The following is an 18,570-nucleotide window of genomic DNA, read 5'->3' on the forward strand; positions in this document are numbered from 1 at the left end:
TGCTGAAAAGTTCTCAACCCAACCAAGAAGAGAATGTCAAAACATAGAATTTTGTTTCTGCAAATTGGCACTTAACAAAATAAGATAACACTCTTTTCAATCACAAGGGTAAAATAACGCTCAGAATTTAGGAAGTTGGTTGGTTGGGCTGAGAACTTTTCAGCACCCCCTCATATACTGGCACCATCGAGCACAATATAATCTTAAATTATATCTGAATGACAAAAACCCCATTGTTTTATATACAGTACGTACATTTCTGATGTAATGTTATATACGGCTCCTTTTACAAAGCTGCGCTAGCGGTTTTATCGCACACACCGGATTAGCGTGCGCTAGCCGGAAATCTACCGCCTGCTCAAAATGAGGCGGTAGCGGCTAGCGCGTGCGGCAATTTAGCACGCGCTATTCCACACGTTAAGGCCCTAGCGCGGCTTTGTAAAAGAAGCCCATAGACATATACCAATAGACTATTTGGTAATGTTCATAGGATATTTAATGTTAAATATTTAATTACATAACAATACATTAAAACACATTTCTAGACCACAAAATCTTCCAGATTGATGCAGTTTACATAATCAAGAGACAGAACAACAAAGCAAATTATAAAAAAAGAATTACCATATTCCTTAGTTTTCCAAAAATCTTACAAAGAGGGAGGGCTTCAATAATTTTTGAAAATGTATATATGAAACCGAAGAGGCAAACAGAGTACGTAGCTCTGTGTCCCAATTAACAACCTGGTATGCAATTGTTCCATGCAAAAATTTCTTATATAAGCAACCTCGCACAGAAGGAAACACAAACAATGAAGTTATTCTTAATGGATGATCCACCTTGGAAAGCGTAAATTGCTCTAATAAATAACCAGGTGCCTGACCACAAAGAGCCTTCTAACAAAGAGTCCCAAATTTAAACAGTACCCTGGTCTCAAATGGTAACCAATGGAGTTGTCTGTAATATGGAGTAACATGATCGATTTCTTTAGACCAAAAATCAGACTTGTGACTGCATTCTGAATTTTATGGAATCTATGTGACTGTTGGCCTGCCAAGTGAACTGAGTTACAATAATCCAGTATGCTAATATGTTATGTATTAAATGTTTTTTTTTTTTAATGTATTAATTTGCATTTATCACTTTAATGTTTTCAGATTTAATTATATATTCATACCTTGTTGTTAACTACATTGGAAAAAAAAATTTTGATGGGCCACTGGGTGGTACTGTATATAAAAACCATTGAGTTTAGTTTAGATCATGATAATATTTCCATTGCCCCAAAAAGGGGAAAGTCAAAATTCAATGAAAACAATAGTACTCGGGATCAACTGCTAAATAATATTTTATTTTGCAAGGTCAAGGAATTCTTATACTTCAAACATTCATTAATAAGACTGCTATATATATTTTTTTTAATTTTGATTTTAAAGAACTTTCATCATAGTCATTTTATTTATTATGAATTATCACATTAATTTAAGTTTGTGTGAAATAGTGCCAAAAAGTTCATCAACTCCTGGCCGAACAATTTCCATTATTACGCTTTCCAAACTGACACTTGTCTTATTGACACCAATACAGTGGACATTTTATAATAATAACTGAAAAAGACCCCATTTACCTGAAAATCAAATTGCGTCTCAAAGAATCTCTCAATCAATGTGTCTCTCTTGGTCTTAGGTTCAAGCAGTATTTGATGAATGGAAATGCTGTCAAGTCAACACTGAGAAGGATCCATGTTTTACCTTCACCGGCTTTCTCAGGAGGAATTTGCTTAATAACAACTAAACAAAACAAAATCATTAACATAATACACTGATTAAATCAAAAGAATATTGTAACATAATATCATGGCTCACAGGTTATGTATATCACTGCTTCAAACTGAGCCAAAAATCACTGAATCTCACATTGATTTTTGAAATAAACGTAAGCGCAATAAACTTTATTGCAAGTCATATTTAAAACAATTTCCAGGCAAGAAATACAGTATGTCAAAAGTAGGTCTTTCACAGGCTGACTGGGCTGGATTCAATAAATGATGCTGAAATTTTGGTGCTGAAAAATCAGCGCTGAACTGTATTCTGGAATGGGCATTCTGGAATTGGTATCCTTTAAAGAATAGTGTATAACATAGTAAATGACAGCAAATAAATACCTGAACGGTCCATCCAGTCTGACCATAAGTTATACTCATTAAAAAAACATGATTAGATTAACTGTCTCTTCTTTGATATTTCTGGGCTGTAGACTGTAAAGTCTTGTATTGTCCTAGGTTCCAAATGCTGAATTTGCCATCCAAGCTCACTCCAGCCTATCCAACCATCCTGTTGTTTGCAGGATATCTACCATAAAGTCTGGCCACTAACATATATTATGATGTCAGATTTTGAATTATACTTGTAAATTTGTCCCACAGAAACATAGAAACACGATGACAGATAAAGGCTGTAATGGCTGGCCTGTCGGACGGACGGGCTTGGCATCCGTCCGTCTGACCAATTTTTTTTAAGGTATGGGGAAGGAGGGGGGTTAGCGGGGGGTTGCGGGTCATCGGAGGGGCCGATTGGGGGCTCAGGGGGTGGTCGGGGGGGGGGGGGTTTCATTGAGGGCAGGAGGGCCTGGGATCCCTCCTGCCCGTATTTTAGTGGGGGGGGGTGAGGGTTAGAGGGTGTCACGGGCCAGGAGGCCTTGGGCTCCCTCCTTGCTGGATCGTGTGGGGGGGTGGGGGGGGAGGAAGATCGCTGGGCCAGGAGGGCTTGGGCTCCCTCCTGGCCGGATCGTGGGGGGGAGAGGGGAGGAAGATTGCTGGGCCAGGAGGGTTGGGCTCCCTCCTGGCCGGATCATGTGGGGGGGAGGGGGGGAGATCTCGGGGTAAGAGGGCTTGGGCTCTCTCTTGCCCTGATGTTGTCCGGAAAGGTCGTGGCTGGCGGGGCAAGAGGGCTTGGGCTCCCTCTTGCCCCGATGTTGTCGAGGGGAGTGGATTCTGTAACCGGTGTTGTTTTTGACAGACACCGGTTACAGTATCCAGCTTTTAGGCGAAGGACTGGCTCCTCCTTCACCTAAAAGCCCTTGTTTTGGACGTTTGGGGCTTAGGCTTTTTACAGGTTGATTATATGGTATAAGTTTAGACATAGTGGTGGTCTGGGCGTTTAAACAGCTGAACGTAGAGGCAGGCCATTATCAAAAAAAACCCTCCTTTTGGATGTTTGTTTTTGATAATGGACATTTTCCCTGCTTCTACTTTCAACGTTTAAGGCCTTAGGCCGAAAGGGGACTTAGACGTTTTTTTTTATTATGCCCCTCAATATTCTAAACAAGGTCTCACCGGAGTTCTATATAGGCAGTGGTGTAGTAAGGGTGGTGGTGATGGGGTTGCCAGCGCCTCTCCTCCATGCCGCCCCGTCCTCCACCACCACACATGTGCCTTGCCTTCTCCCCATGCCTCTAACTCTTCACCAGCATGAGCAGCAGCTCCATCCTGCTGCTCACACCGGCCTCGGCTCTCCCTCTGAAGTCACTACCTGGAACTTTAAAACATCCATAAACCTGCCTAAGTCAGATCAAACAACCAACATTTATTAATTGTTCCCTCTCTCAAAAACATTAACACACGTCAACAATTTATCTTCTCCGTCACAGCGCCCCAAACCATGGAATTCCCTCCCCATTTATTTAAAGGAAGAGCGCCTTCTTGACAGATTCAAGAGCAAGTTAAAATGCTTTCTTTTTAAAGATGCATTTGATTGTTAGTACGCTAGATTAAGATCTTTTAATTTTACAAATTTTATTTTCTGATTTATTTCAAGTCTTACGCTTTTCCTTATTTGTCTTATTTACTATCAACAATTGTATTTCTTTCCCCTTTTGTTTGGTATGCTCTGTCTGGTTAGTACGAATTGTTTATTCTGTCTCCCTGAAATTTGTAATTTAAATTTTTGTACATCGTTTAGAATTTTAAATAAGTGATTAATCAAATTTTTAATAAACTTGAAACTTTATGGCTTTGTAAAAGGAGTCCTTAGAGAAAACAAGACCAACAAACTTGTGAACATATGTTCAATGCAGAATTCCAAACCACAGCCAAATTATGATGTTAACTCACAAATGGAATGGAAACATCATCAATAAGAAAAGTTGTAGAAAACATCCACTGGTCAACAGTATGTAGCCAAAGATGTAGCATGTCAAAAAACATTAAACAGACATTAAAACTGTAACATGAGCAGTTTCACAGTCACCCTCTGGGCTCCTTTTACAAAGATGCGTTACGGGTTTTACCGCACGCACCGGATTAGCGCACGCTATAGCGCGCGCTAGCCAAAAATCTACCGCCTGCTCAAAAGGAGGCGGTAGCAGCTAGCACAGGAAGCATTTTAGCACTTGCTATTCCGCACGTTAAGGCCCTAGTGCATCTTTGTAAGAAAAGACCTCTATGTTTTCACTCACAAATGATAATAGAAACATATTATTGGAAAACAGGGCCACAGCTTTATTATTCTTACAAATTTTATAACATAACATATAAAATATTACGAGTGTCCACTGAAAAGTTCTCAGCTCAACCAAGAAGAGACTGATGTGGAGCCATGAAACACAAATTATTTCACACTTTTCTTAACACTTTTTGTTTTTGAATGATATGAAATGAGAAATGTCAAGAAAAATTTGGAATAATTTGTAAGTTTCATGGCTCCACATCATTTTCTTTTTGGTTGGGCTAAGAACTTTTTAGTGGCCCCCTCATATTTACCCCTCCATCTATTCATAAGTCTCTCAAATAAATTATTTGCCTATTTGACTAGATGGTGACATCCTAGTCATAACAATATCAAAACATAACTTCTGGCCTTCCTGAAACTCTTGTGGTGATGCAAAGGGCCATTCAAACCAAAGGCTTCCTTGAATACTTTCTGCTAGCAATCAAATCATTCTTATGCGGTAACACAAGAGAAGGTGTATATTTGTGCACAAATCTAATAACAAACTCTTTTTGCTGAAATATCTTCACCTTTCCACCACTGCTGTGACCCTAATATTATCCTTATACTTTCCAAAACATCTTGCAAAACCATCAAGAAAATATTTACACCAATCTCATAGAGATGGACCCCATTGGACCGATAAAGTCTTAGGCAATCTACAGTTATAAGCTCATGTTGAACAATACAACCATTTAATAATAATATCCACTTGCTCGTTTTTGAATTCACTCTCTTCCTTAGACGTTCTAGAGCTTTAACTTTTCAAACCTTTCTAGGAATTATGATTGACCAAATAGTAAAAACCTATGCAAACATTCCATAAATTTCTAAAATATCCATTTTTATCTGCCTAATTAGGTACACACGCTTAACGTTACATAAATAACATATAACAATGCAATATGAGGCTCAGCAAACCAGTGCCTCACTTACCTTAAAGTAGGCAACAATTGTTCCCAAACCATTCCTCTCAGTCCCAACCAATAAATCCAAAATTATTGCACTGCTAATCCCAAATGCTATCTCATCCTTGATTTTACCAAATACTTTTGGGTTCGAAAACATAAGGATCTCCACCCATCCAAACAACAATCTCTTCTGATTTTCCTATTTCCGAAATAACTATAAAGAAAAATTTAATCAATAACAATTCAAATAATGATTGTGAAGGTAACACTTATTATTTGAAAACCTCCATCTACCAATCTTTTTATGGCCTCTATAGACATCCCCTCAGCAGCTGCAAATGAAGCTGCCTCAATTCTGAAAACGACCACTGAAAATGAGGATGCATCAGCTAAACTATTAGTTAGTTAGGTGCTATCAACTCGTGCTAAAGTCCTGTTGACTTGATAAATCACAGATTTGAAAAGAAATCGGTTGTGTGCTACTCCGGTAAGGTCCTCCCGTGTCCTTCCCATGGTTGTCTTCAGCATGTCCAGCCATATGATTGCAGGTCACCTTCTTTGCCTGGTTCCTTAGATCTTCCCAAACATGACGTCCTTCTCCAACAATCTTTCTTTTTTGACAGTATGACCAAAATAAGACAGTCGAGTATGGATGCCTGAGGCCAGCATAGGTGTGGCTTATGCCAGATGTGGCCTTAGGTGTCTGTAGGCATACGTAGGCACTTCTGTAGGCATGAGTCAGATGCCTTAAATGTAGGCCTCTAAAACACTGGCCTACATTTAAGACGTCTGTACGAAACATAGAAATGATTCTGGACACAGTGTCTACCAGTGAATGACAAGCAATAAGCGCCTGTTTTGCAGTCGCCTTCCATGGCAGGCACTGTGTTCAGAATCACGCCCCTACTTTGTATAGAATTGTGTTTTCAATTTACGTGCCTAACTTTCAATTAAGTCCAATTAAAGCCAATTATAAGGTGCTACGTGCCAATTATCAGCACCGATCAAGCCTATTAATTCATTAAATTAGGTGCCTACATTGGCTAGGTGCACTGATATAGGCATTTAACTTTAGGAGGACTATATAGAATTTGCCAGTTAATGTATGTGTATATTTTAAGATAATATGGGGCTTAGGATGTTGAAAATGAGCATCTATATGTTTTATTGAATCCTGCCTACAATAGATCAGAAGAAGGAAGCAATTATAAAATTTTCAGATTCATGAATAAATACAGATGTAATTGAATTAATAAATTCTAGGTTTTCATCGTATAAGAAAAAATGTCATCTATTGCAGTTTCTTGGTGGAAGCTGCATGTTTGCTCCAGTGAAAACTTCTTTTGAAGAAAGACTTCGATTCTTGTTTTTCTAGCTAGAGTTACATCTTCCATCAAGTCCTTTCAGAGTTAGTTTGTGTTCCTTGTCAGTTCACTCCTCATCTCCTTTGACTTGCTGAGGGAAGTTCGCAGCTCCCCCAAATCCTTCACCATATCATTCTGAGGTTGTCTCACACTGAAAATCTGCCTGCAAGTGGAAATCATTAGCTGCTGACGGAAGTTATCAGATGAAATGTTTCAGGATTGTTGTGTGTGTGTGTGAATGAAGGGGACAGAGAAGGAAGTTTTGTTTGGGGAAAGAGAAGGCAGGTGCTTCTCAGATCTATGCTTAAACAGCTGACTCTGCTAAAGATCCAATCTCCTAAATCAGCAACCCTAGCAAAAACTTTATTTGTCATTCCAATTGGCAGCCAAAACAAACAACAATCACTGAGGTCCCACCCTTTTCAGTTTGAATTTTGTTTAACTACTGAAAAAGTATTTGTGTTTAAAGTTTTTAAAAGCTCCTCGTATGTAGTCATTCACATTGCAAAGTGTCTAAATTAAGCTGGTTGTATCAGAATTCTCTGCAGACACAAGTTAAATATCTGTAAAATAATACAAAATGATGGGGGAAGAATGGGCTCAGGGATAGAGGATTGTACCAATAGGGAACATGGCTAAAATGAGAGAGAGAGAGAGAGAGAGAGAGAGAGAGAGAGAGAGAGAGAGAGAAAGAGACACACACATATACACACACACACACACAAAACCCTCTTTCATTTTGTTAAATGAAAAGTAATGCATCTACCTCCATAATTCAACATGTGGCGGCACTGATGTGCTGCATACTTGCATGTTCACTTGTTTTTTGAAATATCTTACTTCACCTCAGCTGGCAAGATATGTCTGTGTGAAGAGGTGGCATTGCCATTGCTTGTGAAGTAGAAGCATACAGTGAGCACTTTTTAGTATGATTTAGCCAATGCGCCATGATAGAATTTTTGACTGTTGAAGGAGTCCCTCCAACTGAAATTTCCCAATGTACACAGGTTTTTTAATGGAAATAATTGCGTTACCATGAGTACTATGCATTACTGGGCCAAAAATATAGACTATGGTCCTGGAAGGTCTGATTTGTGTGACCTAAAATAAAGTGGATGCCCATGGCAGCAACAGAGGAGTTTCACATGAGGAAGGTTCACACACTCGGAAGGACAATCAAAAGATCACTGAAAGGGAAATTGCTGACCCGCATGGTATTTCACAGGAACTTGTGGGCTATATAGTATAATTGATATTCTTAGATATTGAAAGATTTGAGCAAGATGGGTTCCTCTCATACTGACTGCAGAAATGAAAGCTTTGAGATGTGCCAACTATTTATTTATTCATTCATTCAATTTTCTATATCATTCTCCCAGAGGGAGCTCAGAACATTTTACATGGATTTATTCAGGTAGTCAGACATTTTTCCCTGTCTGTCCCAGTGGGATCACAATCTATCTAATATAACTGAGACAATGGGGAACCAAGTGACTTGGCCAGGGTCACAAGGAGCAGTGTGAATTTGAACCCCCCAACCACAGGGTGCTGAGGCTGTAGCCCTAAACCCTGTGCCACACTCTCAAGACATAGTATGGTAGAAGATAGCAGGACAAAACATAGTTAACAAAGCATAGTGAAACATAAAACATAATTGTTATCCTGGTATGAGAATGAAGGTGAGGATCATTGTGATAACCAATGAAACATGGGCTCATCATTATTATCCAGAAAAAAAATGAACTCCTTCAGCCATTAGGGAAGCTATTGCTCCATCAGTCCTGAAATTAGTAGTTTGATCATTACAGGAGGGTATTGTTCCCATTTCATTAAAAAAGGCAACTGTTCATCCGTTATTGAAGACAAAGTTGATGGCAGAATATTACAACATTTTTGTCCTATTTCATCATTGACATTCCATGAAAAGGCAGTACTTTTCCAACTTCAGGAGTTCAAAGAGAACTTTGATATTTTGGATGATGGTCAATTTGGATTTCGACCAAAGCATTCCAAAGAATTATTGTTGGCCTCCACCTTGGATACATTCCGTATGGGGCTTGATCAGGGTGAATATTTTTTAATGATTTTTCTAGATATATCAGTTGTGTTCAATACGGTTGTCCATCAGATCCTTTTGCAGATATTATGGGAGTTGGGTATTGATGGCACGGTGCTACAGTGGTTCACATTTTTTTTGTCTGGAAGACTGTTTTTTGTTGAAGTTGGGGCAAGTCATTCAGAATGGGCAGTACTTGATTGTGGGGTGCCTCAGGGGTTGGCATTGTCTGCTGTATTGTTTGATATCTATTTTCTTCTTTTATGTCATGAGTTACAGACATAAGGGGACAACTATAAGCTGTATGCTAATGATATTCAGTTTCTGGTTACAGTAAGTGGTACAGTTTTGGACGCTCTTAAATGGGTTGAGGATTCCTTTAATGTAATCAAGGAATGGATGGATGCAAATCAACTGAAATTGAACACAAATAAAACTGAGGTATTATGTATAGATTATGAAAAACAACTTAATTTATTTCCTGCTACACTAGTTCATGATAAAACTGTGATTCCAGTGTCCAACAAATGTAAATGTCTGGGTGTTATCTTGGATTCTACCTTGTCTTTTAAACCGCAGATAAGAGCAGTATTATCTAAATCCTTTTTTAAACTTCTTCTGCTTCAAAAGTTGTGACTTTCTGTCTGCAGAGGACTGTCACACAGAAATAAGTGCACAACATTAGCATTTGCATTCCCGTCACCTGCAACTGAAAGCTAATTATCATCAATCAGTAATCACACAACTCAATTTTATTGGAATAAATATTTGGCCACAGCTTTATTATCTATCTGTAAATTATCTCCACTTACAATACAATCCGTGACCAAAACCAACAAACTCCAGTGCATATTTCACTCCCCCCAGGGAGTTATTTGGTGTTAAACTTATAACATTTGCCCAAACATGACCCACTGTGATGCCAGGCCATGCTTCTCCTCCCCTCGTCCCAAACATGACCCACTGTGATGCCAGGCCATGCTTCCCCCACCCCAAACATTACCCACGTTGATGCCAGGCCATGCTTCCCCTTGCAGCAGTGTCTTCTACAAGTGTTACATTTATTTATTTATTAATTAACTGCTCATCTCCCAGATCCAACTGGGCCAAAGCCCATTTTCCCGCCCCACCCAAAGCTGCAACCACCTCCCCCCAACCCCATAAGCTCAACCAAACTCACACAAGTTCACATATAAGCTGTAACCCTTCCACCAACACTGACACAAAATATAACATCAGCACACATGGGAGGGAGGCATAAGTTTTTTTTCCTGAAGAGAGTACTCTACTCTTCCCCTTTCCTCACAGAACTCACTCCAGCCTGCCACAACATCCAACCAATCCCATGACTGCTCCACCCCCATCACTTTAGAAACCTCCCTAATCGTTTTTCTTTCTTACAATCTCTGTCTATTAACCATATCTTACCTCCTTTTATAAACTTGTCAATCCTTATTCTACAGACCCTTGACATCACCTCATATATTCCCCTCGCCCTCTGCCCCCAACCCATTTCACTCACACCACCATCCAATAAATATTACCAGCAGGTGACATCAGCTCAGCTAATGTTATATCACACCATATGAATCTGGTGTTCTTCTATATTGATCCCTATGCTTGATTATTGCAATGTTCTTTACTTTGGTTTACTGAAGTATGTCATTCGGGCATTACAGCTGGCATAAAATGTCACTATGCAATTGATTGTGGGGGCATCAAAATTTGAGCACCCATTTTAGTGGATCATCACTAGTTACTTATATCTGCTCAAATTGATTTTAAGGTACTTTGTTTGATTTATAAGCTGTGGCATACTAAGAAGCCGGTAGCGATAAGTAATCTTGTTAACCTATATCAGCCAACTGGAATCATCCCAGTAGCCTTAGGTCCCACCCACAGGAGGGGCCTAAAGCTACTGGGACAATTCCGGTTGGCCCAGGCGCCTCAGGCCCCACCTGTGGACGGGGTTTAAGGCACCTGGGCCAATCAGGCCTTAAGGCCCGCCATTCGACAGATGGCGGGCCTGCTGGATGGATGGGCTTCGGACCCGTCTGTCCATCCAACTTTTTTTCAGGTAGAGGGGGTGCTGAGGGTGGGGGGGTGTTGAGGCGTCGGCGGGGGGGGGGTGTTTGCGGGTTCAGCAGGTGGGAGGCCGATCGGGGGTTCAGGGGGCAATGTGGGATGGGGGTGTGCTGAAGGCAGGAGGGCCTAGGATCTCTCCTGCCCGAATCTTAGTGGGAGTTGGGGATAGGGGGGTTTCACTGGGCAGGAGGACAAAACCTTCAATCATCTTAAGGCCAGACAAGAGACTTCCTTTCTAAATACTCTATTAATTCAGTGAACAGTCCACCCCAATGTAAAATTTTCCATGGGATAATAAGCAATCCGATGTAGAGACATTTATGAAAAAAAAAAAAATCTTTCATGACTAACACCTAAGTGGATTACAACTGAATTTACATACAATTCATCATCAACATACAATTCAACAGACAAACATAAAAACAGTATCACACATCATCTCTCTCTTCTATTACACTGGTCAACAAGCATTTTTCTACTGGAGTTCTGTCACCTGTACCTGACTCTAAGGGCTCCTTTTACAAAGGAGCGCTAGCGTTTTTAATGCACGCACTGGATTTGCGTGCACTAGCTGAAAAATTACTGCCTGCTTAAAAGGAGGCGGTAGTGGCTAGTGCGCACAGCATTTTAGCGCGCACTAAGCATGCGTTAAAACCGCTAGCGCACCTTTGTAAAAGGAGCCCTAAATCTGAACACATCTTGTTTTTAAGTTGTGCGTCAGATTGTATTTATATAATTTTTGTCATAATGCTACCGTGAAGCGTTAGTATTTTACTGTTTCTGTAACACAATATTGCATTTTAGGACAGCTCATCAATCACATATACCAGTAGTTTGAAAAAGTGATTGTGCTGCTTTTTCTACCAGTGAATTTTTATATTTTGTTTGTTTTTGTCTAAGATATTATAATTATTATGAACAGATGAGGTTGTGTTAATCATCCTGATAATTACAGACAATTTAAACTAAACTAAACTAAACTAAACCTTGGGTTTATATACCGCACCATCTCCACGAATGCGGAGCTCGGCACGGTTTACAGGAAGAAAGATGAGAGAGGAACTACAGTGGAGAGATTAAAGAGTTAGGTGTAAAGGGGGAAGGTGAGAGGCCTAAGAGGGGGGAAGTGTTACAGTTTTGAGAATAGCCAGGTTTTTAGGTGTTTGCGGAAGAGTTGGAGGGAGCTTGAGGTTCGGAGAGGGGAGGTGAGGTTATTCCAGATCTCAGTGATTCTAAAGGGGAGGGATGACCCAAGTTTGCCTACATGGGAAATACCTTTTATGGAAGGGAAGGATAGTTTAAAAATTTGGGAGGATCTGGAGGAAGTAGGGGTTGGGGAGTTCCAGGATAGAGGGATAACGGCAGGAAGGATGCCATGTAGGATCTTGTAGGCCAGTCATGCACATTTGAAGTGGATCCTGGGGATTACTGGGAGCCAATGGAGCTTAGACAGGAGTGGTGAGACGTGATCAAATTTGCTTTTCGCGAAAACAAGCTTAGCTGCGGCGTTCTGAATCCGCTGAAGTCTGTGGAGGCTTTTCTTGGTTAGGCTGAGGTAGATAGAATTGCAATAATCCAATCTGGAGAGGATGATGGATTGTACTAGGACTGCAAAGTGTTTTTGGTGAAAATAGGGTCTGACTTTCCTTAGCATGTGAAGGCTGAAGAAGCATTTCTTCACCAGGGATTGGAGATGTTCGTTGAAGGATAGAGAAGAGTCTAAGGTGACACCCAGAACTTTGCTTGAGAACTCGAGCTGTAATGGGGGGCCGGTGGACAATGGGATGGAGGAAGGTAGATGGTCTAATTTTTGGCCGAGCCAAAGGAGTTTTGTTTTGGACTCGTTTAGTTTCATATGCATTGTGAATGCCCAGGATTGGAGGTTCTTTATGCATGAGGATATGTTCGTGGAGAGGTTAGTGAGGTTCGAGTCGGTCTCAAGGAGGACGAGGATGTCATCAGCGTAAGTGTAAAGAGTTTCAAGGGGGGATAGTTGGAGTAGTTTCAGGGAGGACATGTAAATGTTAAAGAGGATTGGGGAGAGGGGTGAGCCTTGTGGTTCACCACAAGTCGGGGTCCAGGGGGAGGATGAGGTGCCGCTCATGTTAACCATGTAAGAACGGGAGCGCAAGAATTTGGAGAACCAATCAAGAACTATGGAGCTAATGCCTATCTCGGAGAGTTGGAAAATTAGAATGTCGTGGTGGACAACGTCAAAAGCTGCGGAGAGGTCGAATTGTAGAAGGACAGCAAACTTGTTACGAGAATGCAGTTGCTGAACCTTAGAGATTAGAGAGGCCAATAGGGATTCAGTGCAGAAGTTGGGTCTGAAGCCATATTGGTAAGGTAAGAGGATGGAGAATCTTTCTAAGTAGGAAGAGAGCTGGGTAGATATGATAGACTCGAGCAGTTTGGTGAGGAGAGGGATATTTGCTATTGGACGGTAGTTGGATGGTATGGAGGGGTCTAAGTCAGCTTTTTTCAGTAAAGGGGTCAATGCGATGTGTCGCATTTCAGTGGAGAATAGGCCTGATAATAGGGCAGAATTTATGAGTTTGGTAAGATATGTGATGGCCTGTGCAGGGATTTTCTCAAATAGGTAGGAGGGAAATGGGTCCAGGATGCAGTTGCATGATTTTAACTTGAGGCAGAGTTTAAGGGTCTGAGAATCAGATATGAGTTCGAAGACAGTCCAGGATCTGTCGGCAGGGATGGGGTTGAGAGCAGCTAGGGTGGGGTTGGGTTCGGGGGGCACCAGAGAATTGTAAGAGATTGCGGGCGGGAAGGAGCGCCTTAAGGTAGAGATCTTATCATTGAAGAATTTTGCTAGGACCTCGGCTGAAGGAGATGAGGGAAGAAGGGTGGAGTCATTTTTAGTGGTTAGGGAGCGCCAAATGTTGAACAATGTGCCATTCTGGTTTTTGGATTATGAGATCTTGTCTCTATAGAAGTTCTTCCTTGCTTTTTTTAATATTGAGTTGTAGAGTTTGATATTGATTCTCCAGGCCTGTCTGTCAGATGAGGATTTGGATTTTTTCCATTTTCGCTCTAAGGCTCAACATTTTTGTTTCAGGTCTCTATGGAGTGGAAGGTACCAAGGGGCTTTATGGGGATAGGTGATGGATTTAGTGGTTTGGGGGGCGAGGGAGTGGTAGGTGGACTTGGAAAGGGCGATCCAGTTGTGCCAATTGTTTTCAGAGTCTGCAAGCTTGGGAATGGAGAGGAGGAGGTTGAGGAATTTGGTCCAGAACAGATCGCTCAAAATTTTTTTCCGGAAGGTAATAGAATTGGGGGATCGGGGTGGGGATCCGAGATGAGACATGAAGATGGGGAGGCAGAAGGCCCCTAGGAGATGGTCTGACCACGGGATGTGTTCCCAATGGGTGTCTTCGGCAGACGTTTTAAAAGCGGTGAGGTCGAGGAACTGGATGAGGTCTAGGGTGTGCCCTTTTTCATGGGTAGGAGCGGATGTGGGGGGGGAGAAACCTAGGGAGATGAGGAAGTCATTGAATTCTATCGTGTCCTTGCTGGTGGAGTCGTCAAGGTGGAGATTAACGTCTCCGATGATTAGTAATCTTTGGAATTTGAGAAAGGCATTAGTTATGGTCTTGAAGACAAGGTTAGAGGAATTGGACCAAGGGATAGGTGGACGGTATAGTAACAGGATGCCCAGTGGGTAAGGACGGAGCTCATCATTGATTGAGGCTAGCATATATTCTAATGAAGCGTGGGTGCCTCTCTCGAGGAGCTGGACATCAAAGAAGGATTTGTAGAGGAGTGCCAGGCCACCTCCTTTGCGGTTGATTCTGGGTGAAAAGAGGCCTTGGTAGCCATGGGTTCAGAGTTCGTTTTGTGTGAAGAGGTCATCTTTTGAGATCCATGATTCTGTGATACACAGGAATCCAGGATCGAGGTCCTCAAGGAGGTCCTTCAGAATTTGAATTTTATTGCATGCGGATCTGGCATTGCAGTAAAGGGTCGGGACAGGGGTGAGAGAGTTAGAGGCATGGCAGGGGAGGTTAGCATGGGGGACAGGCTTTAGAGAGGTGGGATTGACTTTGCGGAGGTTTTTTCTGATGGGGTGATTCCTGGGGCGCGTCAGGGTGGGGATTCTGGTGCCAGGGCCAGAATTGTGACTATTTGAGGAGTCGAGCAGGTTGGGAGAGGGAGGGTTCAGGCAGAGGGAGGTGTTGAGAGATGAGCAGAGCAGGAGTATAAGGACCCAAAGGGCCCTTGGCTTCATGGTTTGTTTGTTTTTTGGTCAGAAAAGGGCCTTAGCAATGGGCAGAGACTAGTAACTGGACAAATTCCAGCGGAGGGGCTTAGCGATGGCTAATTGGGTAAGAGCCTTTATAATGCAATCAAGTAAACTGTACAGATCACGATGGAATTTGAACATGGGAGACTTAAGCCAGGCAGGCAGAGTGGAGGCAGCGGACTGTTCAGCAGGGGCTGTAGGGGGCGGAGTTGGTCTCCTACGTCGGCCAATTCTTTCCTTTGTGGTGGCTGGAGCCGAAGAAGGGCTGAGCAGGAAAGATAGCAGTTTTACAGGTTTGAAGAACGGCTCAGCAAGGGCTGTTGGGGGCGGAGTTGGTCTCCCACGACGGCCAACTCCTTCCCTTGCGGTGGCTGGAGCCGAAGAAGGGCTGAGCAGGAAAGATGGTAGTTTTTCAGATTTGAAGAAACGGCTCAGCAAGGGTTGTTGGGGGCGGAGTTGGAATCTGTCCAGCATACTTCACAATGCATACATGCGTTATTTTGGCAGTAAAGCTGGTGACCAAGATAAAGCGTGGGCACCTCATGTGTGCTGCACTGTTTGCTATTCCGGATTAACACAGTGGTTGAATGGGAAACGGAAGAAGATGCCTTTCGCTGTACCCATGTTGTGGCGTGAGTCAACAAATCATCATTCAGACTGTTATTTTTGCATGACAAAAATTGCTGGATTCACAAAGAAGAATAAATCAAAAATTGTGTATCCTGATTGTCCGTCAGCAATTAAATTGATTCCTCATGACTCGGAGTATCCAATTCCAATTCCTCCTGCCACATCTGCAGCACAATGTGCCGAAAGTTCAGTACTATATATATATATATGTGTGTGTGTGTATATACACATATATATATAAAACCAAGAAAATGAAAGAAGATACTCCAAAAATGGAGGAGGGAAGGGTGGTGTTAAACTCTTATTTATGACACTATTGAATTGCCCCAATACACCAAAAGACCAAACAAGGTCATTCCCAAAGTTTACCACTTAAGTAGGATTTATAGAGATATAGCAATTTCCTTCAGGAAATTTGAAGAAAGAAGATACATCCATAGTCAAAGCACGTGGTTTGAGCTGAAGATGTGCTTTCCTATACAGTTGTGTAGGTCTACAGCAGGTTTTTCCAAGCCTAGTCCTTGAGGGCTATAAGCAGACCATGTTGTCTGGTCATACCTAAATGAATATGCATGAGAAGGATTGCATTGAATGGATATAGTAGGCATTCAGATCTTTCTCATACTTTCCTCTAGTCCACTACTGGACTGATGTTCATTAGGGATATCCTGAAAACTTGGTCTGTTTGCAGTCCTCAAGGACTAAACTTGTACAAGCCTGGTCAAGACACATCTGGAAACATGCTAATCAGACCACAAAAAAGTACCTACCTGTTTCTTTTGTGATAGCAAAATACAATTTCAAGCTAGGAATTTTCCAGCCTCGGAGGACTCCAGGAAATCAGAAAGTTCCAAAGTTATCATTTGATGGTACATGATCCCTCCTTTTCCCCTCCTGAAATTCAACTCTACAACCTCTAGGAAGATAATAGACTTGCAACTGACAAAGAGTTAGCCAGAGAATACAACAAATCCTTCTTCACATATTTCCTTAGAAACTCAAGAAGGGAAAGGAAGCAGGTTTGGAGGATTAACATTTTCATAATGCCTCAAAAGATCTCACATAGTTTTGGTTCATGGCTACTACTTTTATCATACTTCCTCTAGTATCCTGCTCCTTTCCCATTCTTTTGCTGCAAAAAAGAAAAAAACAACAACAACCCAAAGGACCAAAATTCTAGCTCCTCACTTGTAAGGTGATCTTGCATCTTTTATTATGCCTCTTCAGGCATGCACACTTGGCTTCACACACAGTAAGCCCAGAGATCTTCTAAAGGTTTTGTCAATGTTAAATGATGTCAGCTTTGGGCATTTTACACCAGCCTATGGGTCTCTCCTCACCACTTCCTCTGGCAGTTGGAATTACATACTGGACTGGAACTTCATTTGCCATGCAAGTAGACCACCTCTTTCCTCTCTTCCTGTTGTTCTGTAACTTACACTCAGGGTCCATGCTCTTTCTTTTTGAATCTTCCTGGGGGAAATCTCTGCTTTTCTTTTTACTTCAGAATGACACTCCATTTACTTTTGTACTGCACCCTGCAATATACAGTAAGCTTAGCTGTTTGAAATTTGCCTTTAGTCTAGCTAAAAGTATGCACAGAGTTTATAGCATATGAACTTTTAGACAGATTAAAGAGAGGCATTCCCCAGGGCATGATTTTGTTGGAAAATATAAAGTAATGCACAGAGTTTATATGAGTACTATTTTCAACAGACCAGGGATAAAGGAATTCAGGCCTTGAATGACACAAAAGGCCAGGCTTTCAAGATAGCCCTAATGGTTATACATCAGATAGTTTTGCATGGATATTAACTCCATTGCATGCAAATCAATCTTAATGCATATTCATTAGAGCTATGTTAAAAAACTGGCCTCTTTGCGGCACATGAGTCTTAAACTTTTGCATCTCTGCCATAGACATTTTGGCCCATATTCTATAAATGGCGCTTTAGGTTAGGCACTAGGTTAGGCAATCAGCGCCTAACTTAACCCCCCTTTTTACAAAAATGTAGCACAGTTTTTAGTGCCAGCTGCAGAGGTAACAGCTCCGAGGCTCATAAGAAATTTATGAGCAACAGAGCTGTTACCGCTGTAACAGCCGCTAAAAAAAGTTTCGTAAACTATAGAAACATGATGGCAGATAAAGACCAAATGACCTATCCTATCTGCCCAGCCACAATAACCATTATCTCTTCCTCTCTCTAAGAGATCCCGCGTGCCTATCCCATGCTTTCTTGAATTCAGACACAGTCTCTGTCTCCACCACCTCTTCCAGGAGACTGTTCCATGCATCTACCACCCTTTCTGTAAAAATGTATTTCCTTAGATTACTCCTGGGCCTATCACCTCTTAACTTCATCCTATGCCCTCTCATTCCAGAGCTTCCTTTTAAATGAAAGAGACTCGATTCATGCGCATTTACATCATATAGGTATTTAAATGTCTCTATCATATCTCCCCTCTCCCGCCTTTCCTCCAAAGTATACAGATTGAGATCTTTAAGTCTATCCCCATATACCTTATGATGAAGACCACATGCCATTTTAGTAGCTTTCCTCTGGACTGACTCCATCCTTTTTATATCTTTTTGAAGGTGCGGTCTCCAGAATTGTACACAATATTCTTAATGAAGTCTCACCAAAGTCTTATACAGGGCCATCAATACCTCCTTTTTCCTACTGGCCATACCTCTTCCTATGCACCCTAGCATCATTCTAGCTTTCACCGTCACCTATTCAACCTGTTTGGCCACCTTAAGATCATCACATACAATCAC

Source organism: Geotrypetes seraphini, chromosome 4, assembly GCF_902459505.1.
Source record: "Geotrypetes seraphini chromosome 4, aGeoSer1.1, whole genome shotgun sequence".
Taxonomy (NCBI): domain Eukaryota; kingdom Metazoa; phylum Chordata; class Amphibia; order Gymnophiona; family Dermophiidae; genus Geotrypetes; species Geotrypetes seraphini.